Genomic DNA, 25,081 nt, shown 5'->3' on the forward strand with positions numbered 1-25,081 from the left:
CACAGTAGTCAGTATGCACTGAATGTACATCATCCTGCATAATTTGCCTCTACAGAATCCTGTTCAATTGGCTTTCCATTTGGCTATGGCTTTTAAGTGACACACTGAAATCCTTTCTCTATAGCATGATAACGCAGCAGTAACACAGATAAACCAGAAACGTTGGTTTTTTTTACTGGCAAATATACTATATGTAATATATATTTATATATATTAGCAAGAAAATAACCAAGAAAGTAGTAGAAATACTTTTGATAGAATTTAAGAGTTAAATTTTGGCCAAGTGTGGTGGTTCACACCTGTAATCCCAGCATTTTGGGAGGTTGAGATGGGAGGATTGCTTGAGTCCTGGGGTTCCAGACCAGCCTGGGTAACATGGCGAAACCCCATCTCTACAAAAAATACAAAAATTAGCCAGGTATGGTGGCACACACCTGTAGTCCCAGCTACTCAGGAGGCTGAGGTGGGAGGATTGCTTGAGTCTGGGAGGTTGAGCACTCCAGTCTGGGTGACAGAGCAAGACCCTCTCTCTCTCTCTCTCTCTCCAAACAAACAAAAAAAAAAGTTACATTCTAATTATGAAATTTTTGATCAACATAAAGATTGGAAAGTCAGCTCTTGCAAAAAGCTGCGAAGAATGTATGAACACTGGAAAGATGGTCAAGTCTGCGTGAGGGTTTGGGAGAATGCATACCCTGGGAAAATATGTGCTCCACAATTTCTTTAATATGTAAGACTCAGAATTTACAACCATTGATGCCTGTTTACAATATTTAAAAGGTGAATAAATAAATATGAGGCTGTCTACTCTGTGTAAACCCATGAGTCTGTTATCATATTCCATGTACACTGACATATTCCCTGTAGACTGGCCTCAGGTATGACAGCAGATTCATGATGGGCCTTATGTGCAGGAATGCCCTCTGCTTCTCTTTTTAGCCAGCACTGATACACCAACACACTAGCTATCCGAAGGCCCAAAGTACACCCCTTTCTGGTGTTTCCTCAGACCCTGGCACAGACAGGAGTTCAAGAATGTGAGGAATGAAGGCCCTACCTGGTGGACAGCAACTCATGAGGTATCAGGGTAGTCCTGTTAAATTAGTGCGGCCAACTGCTAATCCTTTTGTACCATGGGATTTGGGGGATTCTGTGTTTTCTAGAGGCACGGTCTCTGATGGATTCACAAGAGAGCTGTCAATGTCTAACTGCAATCAGCATCGCCCTGGCACTTCATAGGAATAACAAGGACCCTAGAACGCCAGGGCCACCCTCCATCCGGACACCTCCCTAACTGAAGTGCCCCGTCAGTGAGCTGGGGTTTAGGAAGAAAGGAGAGCATTACAGTGTGTGTCTGAGGAAGAGGAGAGTGCACAATTCGAATGTCTCCAACTTTCTAGGAACAAATCCACTTAGAACGTCAGTCACACCCACAACGATATTTCTAGCACTCCAACTAACACCATAATTGAGGAGGAGATTCTCTGGTTTTATTTATGCTGAGAAGAGCTGTTTCCTCCCCAGAGAGTGACCTATTCTTTGTCTTATGCCAAGAAAGCCATAAGAAAAATGCTGACCTATGAAGGTGACACATCATGCTTAATCACTACTTTCAATTAAAACAATATAAAATAAAGCACGTACTGAGCCACTCAGGCAGAACATAATATCCCAAGCAACAGACACACCTACTGAGACTTGACATTTCTGAGGAGTCTGGTTCCCAGCTGTGTGTGGAGAGTGAATCCATGACATTAGATGTTGGGTTGCCCTGGAGAAACTTAGGGCGGAGCTGTCACAGCAAACTGCATTTGCTGATAACAGATTTCCCCAGTTGCCTTAGCTTTTCAATACACCACACTCCAAATACTAGGAGCCAAAAAAGGTTTGCAGCCATAGATCTCCCCTCCTCCCCACCTCCAGTCATGACCCTGGGGCAGAATACCTGCCTACTTTCCAGTATTCCAACAGCTCACTTCTCAAAGGAGGCTTAACGCCAAGTGTTTAAGCTGGGGTGGGGTTGAAGCGGGAAAACTCAGCACTGGTTTCTTTCTCTTTGGCTCAGCTCAGCCAAACGAAAACTCCTCAAAAAAAGCAATTGCTTGTTTTTTTGCTGGTCTCTTCAGATAGGATAAAGCGGCCAGAGTCTCCCATAAAACTTGCATCTAGGGAAAGAGTGTAAGTGCACAGAGGGCTTTTCCAGCTTTCTCCAACCCCTGAAGCTGCCCAGGGCCCTTCCTGCCCATGAGAAGGCTGAGTAAATGACCATGAGAAAAGTCACCACTGGAAGAGGGTACCTTAGTAGAAGAATTTCAACAGGGAAATGGGCTTTCTAAAGTCTAGAGATTCCATATGCTCTTTTCACAACCAAACCATTGAACAGGGCTGTCCAACTCTACCACAATCCATATAACAGGCCTGCAATAACACACCTGTTTTTGTAGGCCTCCGGAAACATCTCTCCCCTGTTTTAAATCCTTCAGTGGCTCATAGGATCTGGCCTTTGCCTCCTTCTCTGGGCTTATATCTGACCACCTTCCACTAGCGCAGTAGTTTTCAACCAAGGGGTAATTCTGTCCCCGTACGGGACACTGGGCAATAATCTGGGAACATTTTTGGTTGTCACAATTAGAGTGAAGGGAAGGGGATGCTACAAAAAATCCTAAAATTCAGAAAACAGTCTCTCACTGCAAAGAATTACCTGGTCCAAATACCAAGTGTCAAGGCTGAGAAACCCTGCTCCAGCCATACCAAACTCTTTGCTGTTCTCTGAGCACACCAGGCTTTCTCATATGCTTTTGTGCCTAAACACATTCCTTTACCTGGAATGCCTTGCCCCACCTTCCCTGTCCAGGAAATTACCATTTCCCATCTAGGATCCTACTCAAATGTCACCTCCTCTACATTGTCCTTCCCAGATTCCTCAGAGTTGGATGTTCCTTTTTCTGTGCCTCCAGAGCTTCTGGTACACACCTTGCTAGAACACACTCACTATGTTGACCCAAGACAGTCTGCACATGCTGAAGGCATCTCAAGTTGTATTCTTTGTTTATTCCCATAGTGCCCATCTGGTAATAAATCACCACTCGCCAATTTAATCAGGGAATAAATCAAAATGGAAAAGATGCACCTTACACTCTCTTGCAACTATGTCTAAGGGATAACAGTGTCCCCAACATTAAAAACAACAGCAGTAAATATGTATCAAGTGCTTGTAATGTGGACAGGTACCATATTAAGCCCTGGTACACGCAGCAACTCATTTCATCCTTACAATAATCCTATCAGGTAGGTATCATTATTATCAGCATTTTACAGATGGGGAAATTGGCGAACCAAGAAGTCAGGCCACTTGCCTAGGGTCACTGACACTAGCATCCGGAAAAAGTGATATTTAGTCCCAGGAAATCTAACCCCAGAGTCTCAATATTCCAATATTCATGCCAAGGCAGTTATACTAAAACCGAGTATTTCAGCCACTCAGAGGCCCCTGGCAAGTATAAATGACACCTCCAGAGGACTACGCAGCCAGAGTAGCCACCAGCACCTGTGACCCTGCTTGTGGGGGATCACACGACTCTCCAACTCTGAAATGCTTCTGGCAGGAGAAGCAACCTCTTCACATCATGGAAAGACATATGTATTTCAGAAAATCATGGTACCATAAAGGAAATACAAGTGCTGATTCCTCAAAGTACCTCTTACCTTGTTCATGCTGCAGGGATGGGAGCAAGGGATCAGACATGTCACAATGCGAGGCAGCTCTTGAAGATTCTCCTCATTCCTGGAGCCCTCACTTTCTGAAGCAGACAGCTGCACTGTGAATATAAACAAAGAAGAAATCCATCAGCTGGTGCCCAGGAAGGCATAGAGCACTGCTGTGTGCAGTGGCACTTGCTGTCATGATGGCAATGATCCAAGTCTGCACTGTCCAACATGGTAGCCACTAGCCAGATGTGGCTATTATTGAGCACTTGAAAAGCAGCTAGTGCAAATGGGGGCTGCCAGGACTCAACAGCTAGAACTTCCACAGATTTCCTAGAAAGGCAGTGTACCATAAGGGAATTCAGGTGGTCAGTTTTCCATGGGCCAAATGAACTAAACAGTCCAATTCCCCCCAAATAGAAAAAGAGTCCACCATGTTTTTATTCATGCTATTTATTCTTTACATGAAGTTTTTGATTCATATGAATTACATTTTAGAGTAAAAGGGTCATTGTACAGTTTCAGGGTTCTTCTTTGTCTTTTTTTTTTTGGCATAAAGTCTCATTCTGTTGCCCAGGTTTGAGTGCAGTGGCATGACCACAGCTCACTGCAGCCTCAACCTTCTGGGCTACAGTGATCCTCCCACCTCAGCCTCCCAAGCAGCTGGGGCTGCAGGTGTGCACCACTACATCCAGCTAATTTTTGTATTTTTTGTAGAGATAGGGTTTTGCCATGTTGCCCAAGCTGGTCTCAAACTCCTAAGCTCAAGTGATCCTCCTGCCTTAGCCTTCCAAAGTGCTGGGATTACAGGTGTGAGCCACCATACCTGGCCAGTTTCAAGGTTAATTTGTCAAATATTATGGGAAAATATTTAAAAAATGACTTCAGTTACTTAAATGGATTTGCAGCCTTTTCCTCTGAAAGGTGTTTACAGGTGGAACTGAGAGGAGAGCAAAACATTGTAAGGTTCCTGATACTCAATTTGTGTATTATTTTTTAAGTTGCATCTATGAAGGATTTATATATCTGCACCTTCCCATAATACATGGAATCGGAGGTTTAACTGGAACTGCAGTGCTTTTAAAAATGAAAAATACACTATTTTTAATTATAATATATTAAGAATATAGAAAATGTTCTACAGGAAAAGAAAAAGGTACTTATAACCCCACAAGCCCACCATAACCATCTTTAGTTCTTAGTAATCAGCCTTTGTCTACACTGGAGAATGACATGTCTGCTAACTAAGTACAGGACATGGAGAATTCCAAAGCTGTAGTCCCCATATTAACATCTTTCACTGCTAAGAAAATGATTTTGCAATTTACATTTTCAAAGATAAACTCCTACTCCAAGCACATTACTATTCTACGAACATAATATTACTACATTCCTTTTATAAATCAGATGATAGGGAGAGGAAATTGCAAATCACTCCTTGGCTACTTGAAATACAGATTCCAAAGAAAATACCACATGTGGATTAAAGACTTAAATGTAAGATCTAAAACCATAAAAACCCTAGAAGAAAACCTAGGCAATACCATTCAGGACATAGGCATGGGCAAGGACTTCATGTCTGAAACACCAAAAGCAATGGCAACAAAAGCCAAAATTGACAAATGGGATCTAATTAAACTAAAGAGCTTCTGCACAGCAAAAGAAACTACCATCAGAGTGAACAGGCAACCTACAGAATGGGAGAAAGTTTTTGCAATCTACCCATCTGACAAAAGGCTAATATCCAGAATCTACAAAGAACTCAAACAAATTTACAAGAAAAAAAACAAACAATCCCATCAAAAAGTGGGCAAAGGATATAAACAGACACTTCTCAAAAGAAGACATTAATGCAGCCAACAAACTTATGAAAAAATGCTTATTATCACTGGTCATTAGAGAAATGCAAATCAAAACCACAATGACACACCAGTTAGAATGGCGATCATTAAAAAGTCAGGAAACAACACATGCTGGAGAGGATGTGGAGAAACAGGAACACTTTTACACTGTTGGTGGGAGTGTAAATTAGTTCAACCATTGTGGAAGACAGTGTGGCGATTCCTCAAGGATCTAGAACTAGAAATACCATTTGACTCAGCAATCCCATTACTGGGTATATACCCAAAGGATTATAAATCATTCTACTATAAAGACACATGCAGATATATGTTTACTGCAGCACTGTTCACAATAGCAAAGTCTTAGAACCAACCCAAATGCCCATCAGTGATAGACTGGATAAAGAAAATGTGGCACATATACACCATGGAATGCTATGCAGCCATAAAAAAGGATGAGTTCATGTCCTTTGCAGGGACATGGAGGAAACTGGAAACCATCATTCTCAGCAAAGTAACACAAGAAGGGAAAACTAAACACCGCATGTTCTTACTCATAAGTGGGAGTTGAACAATGAGAACACATGGACACAGGGAGGGGAACATCATACACCGGGGCCTGTCAGGGGGTGGGGGGCTGGGGGAGGGATAGCATCAGGAGAAATACCTAACGTAAATGATGAGTTGATGGGTGCAGCACACGAACATGGCACATGTATACCTATGTAATAAACCTGCATGTTGTGCACATGTATCCCAGAACTTAAAGTATAATAAAAAAGAAAATACCACATTCAGTCATAGCAATAGCATATTTTAACAATATGTACAACATAGAGAGATCTTGGAATTCCAGCTTTGTAGTATGAATACATCCAAACATCTCCACATGTACATGATGCCTGGGTAATCACAGCTTCAAAGTCAAGAAAATTCAATATCTAATTCTAATTGATCTTAAAGTGACTGAAAAAAAAATGCATATAACTTTTACTCTTTCAATTTCTAGAAGCATGTGCTAATAAATTTCTTAGTTTTAAAGTAGAACTTTATACATGCTGTTTTTCAATGTATGTATCAATCCATGTAAAAACTACAGCCTAGCACTTAACTGGAAAGCCTGCCCAAATGCCTAGCAGAGATGCCTCATGTCACAATTCAATTTCTATGTGCACATTGGTATCAACACAGGAAATGTGGGCACAAGAAGATAATAACAAACAGACAAGGATTCTTGAACATCATTTCCCTGAGGAACCCCACCCAGCTCCAATCATGCCACAATCCCCGTACTCTCAGAACTTGGATAAATAGCTTGCACTAAACTGATTACGGATCCCTTCCTGTCCCTGCCCCAACTGTTCCTATGTCATTTTCATGTATGTTGTTTTACAACCGAACCAGGCTAAAAACCCTCTGAGGGAAACATCAGACACACAGAACGTTTTAAAATAAATATTACAATAGTTTTTTCTTTGCTCTCACTCACAGGGCCTAGGATGATATAGACTCAAGTGTGGGGTCTTAAAAACAATGTTAATAATTGTTGCAGCTGCCTTTGGAGTTCTTTTAAAAAGGAAAACCTCTTAATGCCAGGGTTGTAAATCTTTTAAAAAATATTAAGAATATCATACAACTGTATAGTACCCCAAACTGTACAATGCACTTTTATATATTAATACTCTCATTTAATACTAATACCAATCTGGGTGGTAGTTTTCCTAATTTGGAAACCAGACACAGAGAGGTAAAACAACTTTTCCTGGTTCTTGCTGTAATAAGCAATAGACTCTGGACTAGAAGTGACTTCATTTCAAGACACTACGGAAATAAAGCATGTGAAAGACCACAAATAAAAAATAAACACAACACACACCCCAAAACAATGCACACCCCAAAACAACACACACACACAAACACACACACACGCACACACACACCAAGACCACCATTTAAAAGAAAACGCCTCAGAGAACAGATGACAATTTTAGAAACTGGGTCAGTTCAGTTCCGGACAGCAACCAAAAAGACTGGCCTTGTTCTATCAAGTACTTTCCATCTCCTTTGAAATCGAGGGAACCTGGTTGTTTTGCAGCCAATTCAGTTTATGAAGAAGCTTAGCGAAACCTACAGCTTAAAAAAGGAGACTGCATCTTAAATATAAAGTATTAGGGAAAAAGATACCTGAGTTACCATGGTGGAATCAAGAATGTTTTCTTTTTTGGTTTATTATTCAATGTTTCTTTTTATTGTTTTAAGAAGTTGGATTCCTCTAGTACTGAACAAAAGGAAACTACAGATGTCTTTAAAGGGTGCCTTGAGAAAGTTAATCCCATAAGCCCGTGTGACTTCCACTCAGCTGATCCTAACAGTTGGTTCAATGGTCAATCTTAGACTTCTAAAAGGTTAATAAAACATAATCCGTCTTTCCAGGTGGACAGAAGTGTGGGTAAGAAGAAAGGTGGGCCGGAATTACAGAATCCCAGCACTTTGGGAGGCTGAGACGGGTGGATCACTTGAAGTCAGGAGTACCAGCCTGGCCAACATGGAAAAACCTTGTCTCTACTAAAAATACAAAATTAGCTGGGCGTGGTGGTGCAGGCCTGTAATCCCAGCTACTCGGGAGGCTGAGGCAGGAGGATAGCCTGAACCAGGAGGCGGAGGCTGCAGTGGGCCAAGATGGTGCCATTGCACTGTAGCCTGGGTAACAGAGTGAGACTCCATCTCAAAAAAAAAAAAGGCAGAGACAAAGTCTAAGAAGAAGAGAGAAATGACAAGAAAAGATGAAAGATACAAAGAATGGAGAAAAATGAAGGGCGGTAGGCAAACAAAGACACTCAGAGATAGGTTTGGTAACATGGCCAAGTGCCCCTCACCAGCCAGGTCCTCACTATGGAAGGGACCCAGAGATTCGGGCTCCTGGTGACAATTCCACATCCTATGGCTTCTCTGAGGGTTATACTCTGATGTCTCAGGTGTCAGCAAATGGGAGTTGGAGAAAACACCAGGTGTACCTGATTCACCACTATTTATTTACCATCAACCTCCATCTACCATGGAGAGAAGCCTATTTTACTTGGATCACTGTTAATATGGTATAGAGGCATGCTGAGAATAACATAAGCCACCTTTAATCCTATGCTCTTTAAAGAGAAGCTTAAAAGTGTCAAGGGCTGTGTGTGTGTGTGTGTGCGCGCGCGTGTGTATGTTCTGCTGGCCCTTGAAAATGCAACTAATACTGCCAATACTGAATGGAATATGGTGAGTTGGGCTTTTCTCCCCACTCCAACTCCCACCCCCTTCTACGATGTCCATTCTAGAAGCCTTCGGTAATATATCCCAAAGCTGGGTAGCTCAGGCACTCCTGTGGGAGATAGATAGGCCAAAAAGAGCAAGCAGGTCACTCTTCGCAGTGTTAAAGGTCTCACTAGCTTTTAGACATAACACGCCATGAGGCCAGTCTGTGGGATGGACTCTTGTTCCTACTCTTCCCACCACCACGGCCAGCAGCTTAGGCAGAGGGCTGGAGCATGAGGGCCTATGCCAGGCCCAAGAGCTTTTGGAGGAGTAAGTGAAGTAATACAAGGTGAACAGGCTCTGAAGTCTAGAAAAAAATGCTGTTGCATCTAGGACTTAGAAACTTGGGAAATCAGATGGACAGGTGAGAGCAATATCCCAAATTTCCTCTACTCTATTTTAAGGGGTGGAGTAATTCACATGGCTTTGAAGTTAAGTCTGGACAATCTTCAACTGGAGACTTTAAACTGAAAAAAATATAAGGCCATTTTATTACAGAAAAGCTAATCCCTCCCTTCTACAATAGGGGGCATGGTGCTGGGATTAAAGGATCCAAAGGCAAAGAAACTAGACTCCTGCCCTCTTCCCCCAATGCATACACACCTTCTCTCCAAGTGGCTGGCTCATTCCCTGCTTCCTAAAGAAGAGGCAAGAGGAACAGAGTGGAGCTTGCCAAGGAGACTCCTGCAGGTCCCTCTCCATCCTCAAAGTTACAGCAGATGTGTGGCTGTGGTTCTCCATGACTTCAGTGTCCTCGCCACCCCCACATGGAGGCAGCAAACACACTATAACATGGTTCTGCCCCCAGAGACCAGACGTTTGCCATTCTGCTTTGCTCTCCTGTGCGCTGCCCTCACAGCATACCACGGAAAACAGACACTCTAAGCCAGAACGACAACAGCATCTTCCCATCAAGCATCATCAACAGCCTTCCTCCCCAAGGACAGGTTAGGTAATTTGAAAAGGAATGTTCTGAAATTTTAACTAATATATGAGTTATGGTTCAATAGGAAATGGTGATAAAGAGAAGGAAACAAGAGGATTATAAATTATAAAAGAGAGACACATTATTGGTTAAGACACACACACAAATGGTCTGAGAGCCAGAAGGGGAGAAACAGAGGCCAGGAAAGGGCCAAGAGTGACAAGTGGTAGAGTGTCCGTCACTTTCATACACCCACTTCTGGCACACAGGCTAGGGGATTCTTGCACTTGGTCAAATGATAAGTCAGGATATCTAATATTTAGATTCAGGGCTATCACTGTAAAATGTAAATTGCAGTCTCCAGTGATTTAGGACTATCTCAATTTAAAGGCAAAACAGAGAGGAGCCCCAAGAGGTTACTTGGCCCAGCCCACTTTCCTTGCCTAAGTGACTATTTAAACCAGGGGTCACAAATTCAGATGACTGCAGGGGTCAAGAAAGAATGAGATGAGTGAAAGGTCAGGTCTGGGAAGACAGTGAGGAATGGGGCATCTGGGGAGTCTGCTACTCAGCTCTAGCCCCAGCAAAGCAGGAACAAGCCCCATGTGCCAAGAGCTTCTGGATACTCAAGAAACAGAGTTGAGAGACTGTGTAAAATAATTTGCTGTTTTAATGTTGGAAACTCATGCTAATACTTTGGAAATTTTGTAGGAGTTGGGTCTGGTTGGCTAGTTTGCCTCTTCTACCGCACACCTTCCATGTCAGTCAGGGGATTCTTTGTTCCTGTAAACCTCCAGGAGAGAAAACTCGCTACCTGCCTCTTGGCCCCTCTGGGTTGTACTGCTAGGGCTTCACTGCCCACAGAAAGTGAGGGAGAAGAGAAGGCAAAGAGAGATGGGGCCAAGTCAGTCTGAATATCAACTCCACCTCTTGGAATGTGATTTTTGGCAAGTTACTGGCTCTCTCTCAGTCTCTGTTCCTTTATCCCTAAAACTGGGGGAAATTCTTTATACCTCTGGAGATTCTTTTGAGGATTGTTTTGAGCATCTCACGAGAAGAGATCTTGTCTATTTTGTACTAGTACCCAAATACCCAGCACCTATCCCGCTGGCTTACATACAGTAGGCACTCAATATATGCCAAATTTAATTATAATGTTTGGGAAGATCTCCTGTAAGTCCGGCACCAGTTGAACCTATTTCTTTTCATTCTCTCCTCTTCTGATGCTTTAATGTCAATATTCATGTCTACTTCTCGCTTGGTCAGAATATTTTGAAATTAAACTTTATAGAAGTCCAAATTAAGAATAAATACTGAAGAGTTTTTTCTTAAGAAGCATGGCATACTTTTAGGTCAGCAAGGCACTATTTGGGTACTACTGGGGACAGCTTTTTGTGCACTTTAGAAGAAAAAAAACTAAACACAAGAGATTTCATTGTCCTATTAATAAATTAAGGAATCATGCATTAAGTTTAGCATTCTCATGTTTGCCAATAATGCACGTCACTGCATGGGGAGTACACAGTGGCTATTCCAGGGAACTCTTGATCCATTTGTTCACTTTGGATTGAGAAGGCTGAATTATATTCATCTAGAACAAATGTTTACTAACCATGTCTTATTTACCTGGGTTTCTTTGATTTTATGCTGAAAGAATCCCAGAGCCCTCCAAATAATTTCAACTTCCCTCTCCCTTGGCGGGGTGGTTTGCTGTACAATTCAGGCAAACGTATTTCCGATTTGGTGAGAAAGTGAAATAACAGACAGCCTGGTGGGTTACTTCAGAGTGACCCACTGCAACGGGAGCACTGTTAAAGAAGCGTTAAAGGGGACCAGCTCTCTCTCCAATAAAAAGTTTCTAATTAAGGAACTAAAATATTCTCAAGATCATCTTGGGGACAAGCTATAAGTAGGATTGTCACCTTAATTGGGGCTAGTGCTTACAACTGAAACTGCTTAGCAAGCCAGAATGGGTCATATGCCTTGTTCCTCTAGAGAAGAAACTTTCATTAATCTGCAGGAAGAAAACTCTATTTGGCCTGATGGGCTCTGCTGGAAAGCAATCTCAGAGGTTCACTGTTAACCTCTGCTTTTCTGGGGCTTAGATTCTGTCCTTTTTTTTTTTTTTTTTTTCCTGAGACAGGGTCTCACTCTGTCGCCCAGGCTGAAGTGCAGTGGTGCCATCTTGGCTCACTGCAGCCTCAACCTCCCAGGCTCAAGTGATTCTCCCACCTCAGCTTCCCAAGTAGCTGGGACTACAGGTGTGCGCCACCCATGCCCAGTGAATTTTTTGTAGAGACAGGGTTTTGCTATGTTGCATAGGCTGGTTTCAAACTCCTGGGCTCAAGTGATCCTCCTGTGTCGGCCTCCCAAATTGCTGGGATTATAGGCATGAGCCACTGCATCTGGCCATATTCTGTACTTATTATCAGCATCTCCTTAGTGTGGCTTATTCTTTTTGAGGGAGTACCATGTCCTGGGTTGTTAAGCCTCTCCACAGGGATCTAGTGTTTGCCTCCACTATGGCCTGAGGGCTTTCAATGCTCTCAAACCAGTTTCTACCAAAACAGCTGAAGTTATACCATGCAGGTAGTAGTGTAACTATGAACCCCAGAGCTATTCAAACAGTGTAATCCTGGGTTTCCATCCCCCTGGTCTGTGCCCCAACACACAGACTTAAAGCCCCAGACAGACTGGGGAAAATCTTCTTGCCCCCCTTTCACAAGCAATTCCTGTGTGAGTATAGACACTATAGCCCCTAGAGCCTAGAGCCTATAGCTGGGTCTGAAACACTCTAAAGCCAGTGGCATCAATGTCTTCTGGCACCTAAGAATTTCCCTGTCCTGCTTTAAAGCTCATATGTACTTGAAAATATTTAACCAATATAATACCTTAGGACTTTTTGGGGTGGGTGGTCAGAAGTAGGCCAGGCTGCATGAGCTCAGTATACCATTCTGCCAGAATTGGGTTCCCTAAATGCAATTCTGCCATATTTAGGTCCCATACGTAGCCATTTCTAGCTGTCATTTAGGCTACAACTAGAATTATGTTCTTTGTAGCCTAAGCTAATTGCTGTGACTCTTTCACTAACTCATCCTCATTACAGAGTGCCACTGGGGGGAGAAAGTGCTTATGGGTTGCCCAGGCCTTGAGAAACCTACCCTTAGCCAGAAGCAGCAGGTCCACGCAATTACTCCAAGGAAACAGGTCACCTTTCTTCCCAAGGCTGCATTTTTCACACCCAACTAAGTCTGCCCTCAGTTCTGTGGAAAGGAATCTGCCTTCCATTAACTTTTCCATGATTTAGAACTGGATGACTGCACACTGATGTTTTAGTAGAATGAGAGAAGCAAAGACAGCAAGAAATGCAACAAGGGCACAACCACCTTAACACATCAGGGAGGTCTGCAGGGAGTCACTGCATTCTCCAACAGCAAGCAGCCAAGAGAACAGCCACAGAAAGCAGTTCCAGCAGCTGACCCTGGGGTCCTCTCTGATCTCATTACAGCAGTTGACACTAGTCCTCACAAAACAAACAGAGGAAATTTATGCTTGCCTTAGCTGTGGAAAGCTCCACATTCCTTATTAACGAGAGTTTCAGCTTCTGAGACCACAGTCGCTGGAATGGGGAGGAGGTCGGCTGTGTTCCCAAGAAAGAACTGTGGCTGCTGCCTTGCCCTCTTTCTGGGGCTGGATATACAGGCAGTGAGCCTAGGGCCTAGGCTGTCTGCTCAGGTGACTGGGGGGAAGTTCCCTTTCTGCTAATGTCGACTTCCCTCGGCTCAGACGGTGGGGTCATTTCCTCTTAAACAGCACTGGGAAACTCACTATAAGGGACTCTTGAGGGGTTCCACCGGCTAAGGTCGGAATTCCAAGAGAGAGGTTGTTCTGCATAACCATACTCAAAAGAACTCTTGCCTGCACCTTCAAAAACTTTACTTAACTTGGAATTCCAACTTAAAACATTACTTCATATCCTTTAATTCAATCTTAGAAGTAACTGAGCAGCCAGCTCATGACGTAAAGAGTGAGCTTCTAAACCAGAGTAAGAATGTGGAGCAGAAGTTCTGAACCAGAGTGGTTTTGTCTCCCAGGGGACATCTGGCAATGCTGTAGACATTTTTGGTTGTCATGACCTGGGGGAGGGTGCTACTGGCATCTAGTGGGTGAGACCAATGATGCTACTGAAGATCCTACCACGTACAGGACACACCCCATAATAAAGAATTACCGGTCCAAAACGTCAATAGTGCTGCGATTGGGAAACCATGACCGGGAGGGAACATTCAAGGATATGGGTAGACTTAAAATCATGCCAACTCATAATCACATTATAATAATGTGGTATCATGCAACTTGGGGTCCCCAAAATGTAAACAATTAACAACCATGAAAATTTACCAGTTCTCTCCTTGAGCAAAGTAAAAGCTGTACCTTACACAGAGTAAGATCATTGGAGTTGCCTGAGAAGAAGTGGAACAGCTTCGACGCTGGACTATGTTATCATCAATATCATCAGTGCCTTGTTTACTCCAGGTCAAGGTGTGATCTGAGTGTCTACTATCAAAATTCAGTGGTAGCTATTAACAGAAGGAGTTTACATGTGAAGCTCTATGGTCACTGAAACTGTCTAAATAACCTAAGAATATCTAGCTCTGGAAAAAATTGCAAAATGTTTCAACTTTTAAAATACCAACAAAATATGAGGAACCATTTTGATGTTGACCTACATTCTATCTAGGGTGGCTACAAGAAATAGCTGCACAATAGGATTCTAAATAAATGCAGAATTGCAGAAATGCATCATAATGAAAATAATCAGGGTGACTATTTTGAAATGCTCCCCATTTCTGTTTTTCTGTTTTCAAATATTCCCTCTCATCCACGTGGCATATTTTCATTATATTTGTTGTAAGAATGTACATTTAGATAACCTACTCACTATTCTTTTATGCATTCTTTTACTCCAGCCAAAAAGGGAAAAAGTCCCCATCCAAACAAAGCTAATGCATGTAAGCAAATTTGAAGGAAAAAAAGAATTTCATGAATGAGCAGGAGACAATTTTTTAATGGAATGTTTTAAAGGCTTGTGGTATAAACGGTAAACAAAATTGATTCACTAACATTAACACTGTTTGCCATGATGTAAGAATTGGTCTTTTTTTTAATGCCCCAGAAGCTAAAGGAAAATAAATACTGTGGTAGGGAAAAATAATACCTTACTTGGCATTTTGAAGTCATTGCTCAATCCTTCTTCAGCAAGAAAACCATAGTAATGACTTTGTTTTACCTACCGCAATTATGGTATACCTCGCAGCAATCCTCCACAATATTTTCCTCCCTCTGTTCAAGTCCTGCTAAATAATCTCTGGAAACCATTAACCAAGAGCGTGGTTCCAATTTTCCTGTTCTCCCTCCCCTGCTGCCTCAGTGTCATGTTGGCGTCAGGACAAAGCAAACTTGTATGACATCACAGAGCAAACTCGTTTTCTGTAAACCAGCCCCTTGGTAGTTTACCGCTACTGGAACCCAACGCTGTCAACAGTGTGGTCTTTGTTTGGTGGGTGTTGCTCTAAAATTTTTTTTAAAAAGTTTCCCAACACCTCCTTCTTCTTTTAAACAGAGGCAAGCTGCTGGAGGCGCCGTCCTCGCCTGGCCCGCCCCACTCTGTAAACTAGACATTACCTTATACACAAATGACTCTAGGCATTCCTCAGTCTAGCTGCCTCGCTGCAAAATTCCTACGCTCCTCAGCAGCAGGGCAGCGCACATTCCCCTGGCTTCCCCTCTTTCCTCTTCCCCCACCCTCCTCTTTTTCTTTTCTTTTCATTTTTTTTTTTTTTTTTTTTTTAATTTCCACTGCCTCACTGTGTTTTTGTGTAAATGATCTCACATGACTCAACAAATCCATCTGCCTGAAGCAGGCCAAGTCTGGAGCCCTCCCAGGAGGGAGGAGAAGAATTGCTTTGTGGAAAGGACCTGGAGCTCTGCCCTTTCTCTGGCTCGAATTACCCGCCTGTCAGGCCTGACGGATTTGGCTAAAAATAAAAGGAAGCGGGCCGTGAAAAGCAGATGAATGGGCTCAGCAGTTCCTTAGATAACACAGGCCTGCTGTTGCCCAAAGCTCCCCAAACAGAAACTTCAAATGCAGGGCCTCTGAGTGCAGTGATGTGGCTTCCAGGTGAACGAGGCCTGTCAAATCCACTGGAGTTGGGGGACATGGCCTGGGCTGTGAATTTCGGTTTCCTTTTCGTGTGTGTGTGTGTGTGTGTGTGTGTGTGTGTGTGTGTCACACAGAGAGTGACAGCACACGTGAGAGAGACTGAGAGAGAGAGTGAGAGAACCAGTCTAGTATTAAAAGGTTCTGAGAAAACAGTAGACTTCAGTGGAGTGAAGGCTTGTAAAAAAAGAAAAAAATTAGTTGTTTCCACTACAAAATTATCCTTCTCCCCACCTCCAACACCAGACATTTTCAGCCTCTCTATGATGTCACTTCTCTGTTTAGAGCCAGCAAAGAGCTAAAAGTCCTTCTTGTAAGTGTATGCCCAGTGCCTGCAGTGGGTATTAAGCACTTAGGTTGGCAATGTAATGACACACTGTAACAATCTGTAATATGAGGCAGTCAGCAAAGCCCTGGCTCTGAAAGCTATTTCTCCCGACCATTAACCATATGTTTGGCTCCTCAGATAGCCAAGCGGGTGTTCCAGCTTACCATCTGGTTTCTATCCACACAAGCAACTGCAAAGCACAGGCTATGTCCCTCTGGAGCTGTGTGTTTCTTTTTCTCTCTCTTTTCCGCTCTTCTCTTCCCCTTTCCTCCTCCCAGCTCCTTTGGTTCCCTCTGCTAAAGAATTCTCTGCCATTCATCACATGCAAAGAAAACTTTACCTGACATGGCAGCGGCAGAGCCATTAAGAATGCACAGCTGTATTGTAAACACGCCAGAGGGCCATTTACCATCCGTGGAATCTGTACAAGTTGGGCTCTACCCCTTCCTCATCTCCTACTGAGTGCTGACACTTGATCCAGCATGTTAAAAATAGGTACATTCTTGAGAGATCCAGGGGTTGCTGTGATGCCCTTCATACTCACTTCATATTCTGGGAGTGTGGCTTTAAAACACACACACACACACACACACACACACACACACACGCGCGCGCGCGCTCCCGAAATTTGCCTCTGCATTCAATCTGCCTGACGTCAGTCTCACACAGGATGACATACCACCACTGCAAATAACCAACTTAACTACAGGTTTTGATTCTTTTTTCTGCACTAAGGATTTGATCCCAAGTGTGTATTTTTCTGAGTTTTTTTTTTCTCCCTAAACAGCCCACATTGAAAGAGATGACACTTTAGAAGAATAAGAACATGCAGCCGCTTGTAACAAATTGACAACCTGCAAAACTTATGCTTATTTACATCTGCACTTTTTAATAGTACACAGCAATGAAACGAAACCTGCTATCAGAATTTATAGAATTTTTTTGTTCACAATGTTTCCGAAGTATTTACCCCAGAGTTTCTCCGCTACAGGATTTAAGGTACTTTATAACTCTACACATTTTTAAATGTATGAAGGAAGATGTATTTGATATATAGAAATTAGGTCATTTTTCTTCCTGTCCCCCTAAGAATAAGGTCTGCATTAGCAGCCCATTTTACCGAATTAGGAAATTAAAGTTAATTCTTTCCCACACACTGAAAAAATAAGGGCTGGTTTCTAACACATCAAGAACAAAAGAAAGAATATCATTAAAAAGTGACTAACCAGAATGTCAGATTTTATCAATGTGGCAGAGCTACAGAGTATTTGTCAGGGGATGACTGTTTATTCAGGCTAACAAGGGTGCCAGGAAGGCCACTACCTGTGTAAACTTCTTAAACCCACTGCCTTTGTCAGTCCTCATTTCCATGATCTGAAATAGGTGTTGTGTTAGCTATTTCTATCAATAAGGGACATTAAAATTCTGCTGCATGTAGGTTTTTAGAGAGTGACAGAAAAGGGAATTTTTAATTTCAGAAGCCTTAGGAAAATTGTCCACAGACGACAGCATCTATTAAATGCTGTTTGAGGTCTCAAAACCATAATACAAACTTTAAATTGCATTAGCTTGACTCCCAAGAAAAACGATGACAGTACAGTTAATAAAAAGAAAGAAAAATCAGCAATTTACAACTTCAGTATTTTCATAGTTCACTACCCGGTTTTCTAAGCACTGCAGAATCATTTTATTACAGGTATTTGTGCTTTTCATAAATACTGGTGCCTGGGCCCCTTTCCTCCAGCTCAATTATACAAGGTTCCCTGAGTGGGGAGGTATTTTTGAAAAGCTTCCTGAAGTTGAGAAGTGTTGCCTTATGTGAACTAACATGATATTTGAAACCATCTCATCAAAGCCAAAATGAAACCTTTGGTATAGAAATGTAAATGAAATTTAGGAATAGAACAGTAGCTTTCCAAACTTGTTTTGAAGTGAACTCTTCAATCAAACAAATCTTATATGAAATCCCTACAAGCGAGATAGGTAAAAAGCAGTAATTTATACTGTCCTTTTATACTTTTATTCTGTACAATATTCATGGATTTTGTAAGTTCAAAGTTATAATTCTTTAATCATAAGCCACCCAGTGAGAAAAAGGAGGCCATTTTATTGAGCACAAAACCTGAAATTGAGGTTAAGGCTGAAAGGTCCAGTCCTATACACCTCAGCATCTAAGTTTTTCCATGGCCAATGGTTAAGACGATCAAGGTCTCATGTATATAAAAATAGCAGTGTGTGTAGCAGGATGAAAATTAGTTCATAAGTTAATGTAATAAACATCCATTAAGTGCTTACTACACACGAGGTACTGCCCTGAGGTCATCAGAGAAATAAGTTGCAGCCTTTCCCTTGAGGAGTCTACTTAAGAAGACACCTAATGGCAGAACAGCAAGACAAGTGCCAAGAATGGAGGTGCTGACAGACACTATATGGGAAGGAGTGGCTAATTCTGCTTGACGAAATAGGGCATGACATCACCAGCAAGGGACAATTAAGTCAGGTCCTAAAAGTGTAAGCAGTATTTTTGACACCTAGAAAAGGAGGGACATTTCAGAAAGAAGAAACTGAATGTGAAAAAAATTAAAATCCGTAAGTATAAACAGCGTTGGTGAGTCTGGGGGTTATGAGAAATTCTGCGAGGGACAGGAAGGGCTGGGAGATACGGCCAAAGAGGTAACTGAGTCCAGGTTATGAGAAACTCGAAATGTCATGATAGAGCTTAGACCAGCGCTGGCCAACAGAAACACAAGGGGAACTAAACCTGTAATTCAAAACTTTTTAATAACCACATTCAACAAGTAAAAAGAAAAAGGAGAAATTGACTTCATATTATTGAAAAAAGTATTATTTTAACATGCTATCAATCTAAACAGTATTAATGTGCTATTTTACATTTTGTTCATACTAAGTCTTTGAAACAGGGTGTGGATTTTACACTTATGGCACATCTCAATTTGGACAAGGCACATTTTAAGAGCTCAATAGCCACCTGTGGCTAGTGACTATTACATTGGAAAGCACAGGTTTAGCCCTTATTCTGCAGGCAGTGCAGACTGAAGGATATGCTTGGTTTTATTTCATGAGACAATGGCAACAACGTGGAGAAGCAGAAACATTGGGTCTGGGAGAGGGCTTTTGAGGTGGCTTCCGCAGTCCATGCAAGGGAGGACACAGAGAACAAGGCTCAGAAGAGGGAAGTGGCAAGTAGGATGCCATGGAAGAGTCAGAGTCAGAAGATACTGGTAAAAGGAATTCAGAAAACTTTAGAAGACTGTATGTGAGGGATCAAGTGAAGGACTCACAGAACCATTAAATTTTTTTTCAAGCTGAAATTTGTGCTTAGAATGAAAGGTCACTGATTGTGTATTTAATATTAAGTTTCATTGTTCCTTTCAAGCTTGCTTCCTTCTGCAATAGAATGCAATGTCACTTATGTAGGATACAGTAAATTCCTCTTCAAAGAACCAATATGGTATGTTCAGTATGTTCAGCTCCCCTGCTCTTTGTTCTCCATTTTAAAGTTTAAAACTTCCTCGTTCTTTATGTCTCCTTGCCCCTAGTTTCAGTAAACAACCGCCTCCTAGCCTCTATCATCTGCTCTGTTCCTAGTCATCCTTAGTCACCTGCTCTGTCCTTAGTCATCCTTTGTCACCTGCTCTGTAACAGTCCTTCCTGCCAAAGCTACTCGACCCGCCACTCCGGCGCGCACCCCTGCTCTCTTTAAAACAGCCAATCAGAATTAGCTTAGACTGTGCGGTCCAACCCTAGCCAATAGGGGAAAGACACAGCAGTAGGGACTAGCTGCATTAAGGATAAGACCCACTTCCCCTTCCTTGTCCAGTGTGCTCTCACAATTGCTCCATCCATGAGACACACCCTTCTATAGAAGTAAATTGCCTTGCTGAGAAAACTTTTGCCTGGGTGCTATTTTCACCTGATGGCACCAAGCATTTACTTCCAACACTTAATAAACATGTGCTGAGTACCCACCACATGTTAGGCAATGCTGGGCACTGGGGAAGCAAAGCTACGACGCAATTCTTACTTTCAAAGAGCTCAAATACAGTGTAGGAGACAAAACAAATTACAACAGAGCATTAAGTACATTAATAAACAGATCTGTAAAGAGGCCTACAAAATGTTCCATAAAGTATAACTTAGAACTGTTTCATATAATGTATTCAATAGCACTTGTGAGATGGAGTGGGGCTTTCAGATAGTAAGGCTTGTATCAGTTGACTTTTTTGAGACAGGGTCTCACTGCAGTTACCCAGGCTGGAGTGCAGTGGCGTGATCTCAGCTCACTGCAGCCTCGACCTCCTGGGCTCAGGTGATTCTCTCACCTCAGCCTCCCAAGTAGCTGGGACTACAGGCACACACCACTACACCCAACTAATTTTTTGCATTTTTTTTTAGTAGAGATGGGGTTTTGCCATGTTGCCCAGGATGGTCTTGAACACCTGGACTCAAGCAATCCACCTGCCTCGGGCTAAATGCTGGGATTACAGGTATGAGCCACCAGGCTCAGCCTCAATTGATTTTTAAAAGTGATCCAGAATATGATTTACTTCTGTGTCTGTATTTGGTTGCACTGTATTAAGAAAATCCTGATACTCCTAAATACAGATAACACTCACTATCTGAATCTCTGCTCTCAAAACTCAAATTTTCAGACAGATCTCTTGCTATTTGCTACTCTTACTACTTACTATCTGAAACTGAGAAACGAAGCTGATATGAATATAAGAAGTTCAAATTCCTTCGCACTGGAATTCACAATGGGAAATTTCGGCACCTGAATTCTGGAAATGAGCAGATTTGAATTGTAAGGCACAGTTGTATTGGAAATTATAACAGTTCTTTAGTATTTCATTTGATAGTCTCATAATATGCCTCAAACTAATCTAAAAGCTTGGAGAAAATGCAGTAGTCAAGATTTTTTTATTTCAAATTTTAATCACTAATGATAATTTGACAACTATTTAAGGTAAAAGTCAGAGTATCCAAAATGTAGAGTGGGTAGACGTGATCCTCTAACAGAATATACGTCACTAAGTGATCTGTGTGTTCACTTATTGTACAACTAGCCATTAATCCACATAGAAGCCTCCATTCCACAGAGGCTCTGAAATGCTGCCTGGCAAGTCATCAAGTGTGCTGAATATGTGTGACAAGAGGAATTTGCCTGTTCAATTTATGATCAGGCTGGAATATGAAAAATACTGGGATGGAACTTCCTAATCAATGATTCATTTATTTATAAGAAGTTCAAATATATAAGCCAAAATAGTGGAAAACACTATTTCAAGGTTGACTTGGCAGTCCAATTCAATGTGCTGGTGGTCTTAATGTGTTAAAATTTGGTATGTAACACATTTGTGTGCATTTTATTATAGTTATAAAACGTAGTTTAAAATATATTAAAATGAAATGCAAATTAAATGTTTGCAGAGCCTCTGAAGTATCTCCAGGGAACTTCTGCAGACCAGAGTCTGAAAATCACCGGCTTAGGGACTTTGAGGTTAAAATGTAAATGGAAGAACAACAATTTGGTGCACCTGCTATTTTAAGGATCATCAAATCATTCCCAAACTTCAGCCTAGGGCAGAAACCATTCCTCATTATCCTAAGAGCAGTGAAGCTGAGAAACAAAACTGCAGAAAGTGTTTTAAGATTCTCTGGTGAGTTAGAATTTAAAAGGCTGGGACCAAAATTTGAAATACATTATTCATTTCTCAGTGTTGTTCATCCATTAATTCATTCAACAATTTATTGAGCACCTGCCACCAGGCACTGTTCTAGAGGCTTGAAATACATTGTAAAAACAACAACAACAACAAAAACAACAACAAAAAAAACCAAAAAACCAACAAACAAAAAACAAGGTTGGGCATGCTGGCTCACATCTGTAATCCCAGCACTTTCGGAGGCTGAGGCGGGTGGGTCACTTGAGCCCAGGAGTTCAAGATCAGCTTGGGCAACATGGCAAAACCCAATCTCTACTAAAAATACAAAAAATTAGCCAGGCATGGTGGTGCATGCCTGTAGTCCCAGCTACTCAGGAGGCTGACGGGGTAGAATCACCCAAGCCCAGGCCCGGGAGTTCGAGGCTGCAGTGAGTTGTGATCATGCCACTGCACTCCAGCCTGGGCAATGGGAGTGATACCCTGTTTTTTAAAAACATACAGACAAAATTCCCTATCTTTGTGAAATTTAGAGTTTAGTGGGGGCAGACAGACAATAATCACAAATAAGAAACTTGTTGTAAGGTAATAGGTGACAGGTGCACTGAAAAAAATTGGGAGTCAGGCAAACACCACATGTTCACACTTATAAGTGGGAGCTGAACAATGACAACGCATGGACACAGGGAGGGGAACAACACATACTGGGGCCTGTTAGAGGGGGGCGGGGAGGGAGAGCATCAGGATAAATAGCTAATGCATTTGGGGCTTAATACCTAGGTGATAGGTTGATAGGTGCAGCAAACCACCATGCCACACATTTACCTATGTAACAAACCTGCACATCCTGCACGTGTATCCCAGAACTTAAATAAATAAAAATTGAAGTCAGGAATTAGAACCGTGGTGGAGCAGGAAGGCTGCAATTTTACATAGGATAGTCAGGGTACACCTTATTGAGAGAAAGTAAAAGAGGATCAGAGATCTGAAGGAGGGGAGAGGTAAACCAAGAGGCCATCAGTTCAAGCAGTGGTTCTCCAAGTGGGGTCCTAAGGCCACCAGCATTACCCTGAAACTTGTCACTAGCTCAGAAACGCTAAAGAGGCACCCAGCGGTCTGTTTTTGCAAACTCTCCAGGTGATTCTGATGTGCCCTAAAGTTTGAGAACTACTGCCCTAGAGAAAAGGCCCTAAAATAGGAGTGGGTCTAGGATGTTCTACAGAAAAAGGGGTGAAACCAGGCATCTGGAGGTGAGAGCCAGGAGGACGGTGGTGGCCACAGCATGAATAGCTTTATGATCACAGCAAGGCTTTGGTTCCAAGAGAAAAATGTGGAGCTATGAAGGATTTTCTTCAGGAGCACACAGCCTACATTTCAAAACATTCATGTTGGCTGTTTGGTTGAGTGGAAGCACTACATGACTTGCCTCAAGAGGAGACTCCCTGACTGCTCAACTCCATTTTGGGCAGTGGTATGCTGCTAAATGTTTAAAAACAGACTCTGAGGGTGAGGAGCACCAATTTGTAGTGTTTGTTGATTTCCATGGTGTAAACTCTCCCACCATGGCTGATTTCAAGCTGCCAGTATGACTCACTGAACATGGAGTTGTGAAGAGATATGCATAAACGACTCACAATACTGACTCTAGTCCCAACGTCACTGCTACCACCGAGAACATTTAAAAATAAGGGAGAATTCTGTAAATCTGATTGGAAATGTGAATGCTGTTTTATAAATCTATATAAATGCAATGTCTTCTATTGGTCTATTACTGTCAATCAAATACAGAGCCCAAGTCCTTAGAATTTTTTTTTTTAAGAGACAGGGTCTCACTCTGTCAACCAGGCTGGAGGGCAATGGTGTGATCACAGCTCATTGCAGCCTCAAACTCCTGAAAAGTTAATACAACAAAAATATATTAACTTCATTTAGAGAAAACATCATTAGTATTAAATTTCAGCTTCCTTTATTCAAAAACATTTATTTAACTTTAATTGGGATTCCTCTGTTATTGAATTTCTCTTCTCTTACTATAATTAACATCTTGCACTCTCAAAAAGTATGCATTGACTAGGATTTGCCATGCATAGTATGTGGGGTTGCTGCTCCAAAGGCTCACATAAATCCAAGACAGGCCATCAAGGAATGTGCGTGAATTGCATGAACAAAAGTTTGAATCTATCTGAAGATGAAGTGAAGTTTGAATAAGGCCTTCAGCCATTTGATTTGCCATTAAGAAACTTTTCTTAGCCTAATGGAATGTCCCTACTTCTGTCAATGAGATTTCAGTTTGTGAATAACATTTTAAAAACGCAGCATCTTCTGTCTACAAAAAGACATTCTATGAACTCTTAATATACATAAAGTGTTTGCAACTACCAGGAGTCTGCTCCACGCATTCTCCCGTCTGCATGATCCCTCGGGCAGTGTACCACCCACACTCAGACCCTGGGCAGCCAGATCAGCAAATGTGCACAAGCCTGCACTCCTGTCAAACAATGGGGTCTTTCAGGTCTTACAATCTTGTGAAGAAACAGGCTGAAACGTCATGGGAAAAATTAGGAAATATCAGAGGAAAACAGCTCACAAAATAAGGGGTGGAACCACTTGCTCACATGTTCTAATTTCTGAACAAAGAGAAACAACAGTGACAGCCCCCTGCCTGCTCTGACCCCTTTCAAAAGACAGGCATCCTAACCCCTTTTTCTTTTCTTGGAGATTACAGCAGCAAGATGTAGACAGACAGAATTAGAAATTCTTAAACCTAAAGAAGCAGAGTTAATTTCAAAAGCTTTACCCTCAAGAGAAGCATAACTAACCCATCTTACCAGCCTTGTTTGGTGATCTGAAATACCAACCAAATTACAGACTAGAAATCAACTAGACTTCAACAACCACACAAAGGAAAACAGAAACTCCTGATATATCCCTTTAAAAAAAAAAAAAAAAAAAGCTCTTCCAACGTATTCTTGCTATTAAATCTCATGCAATAGCTAGCTCTATCCACTTCAGCAATCCTTCCTCATTATCTGCTACACCCAGTTTATACTTTTCATACTAGCCTAGCTAGCTGGCCTAGTG

The 25,081-nt window shown here is 42.0% G+C and overlaps 1 protein-coding gene across 2 annotated transcripts in view; it reads right to left on the reverse strand.

Annotated features, from left to right (window-relative positions):
* BACH2 (BTB domain and CNC homolog 2) overlaps nt 1-25,081 on the reverse strand; it is a 374,233-nt gene that overhangs the window by 279,998 nt on the left and 69,154 nt on the right. For both annotated transcript variants that reach the window (XM_030809473.1, XM_030809474.1), the window contains one exon: nt 3,706-3,818. The gene's annotated coding sequence lies outside the window, so the exon portion shown is untranslated. The remainder of the gene's footprint in view (nt 1-3,705; nt 3,819-25,081) is intronic.

This window comes from Nomascus leucogenys, chromosome 3 (genome assembly GCF_006542625.1).
Source record: "Nomascus leucogenys isolate Asia chromosome 3, Asia_NLE_v1, whole genome shotgun sequence".
Lineage (NCBI taxonomy): Eukaryota > Metazoa > Chordata > Mammalia > Primates > Hylobatidae > Nomascus > Nomascus leucogenys.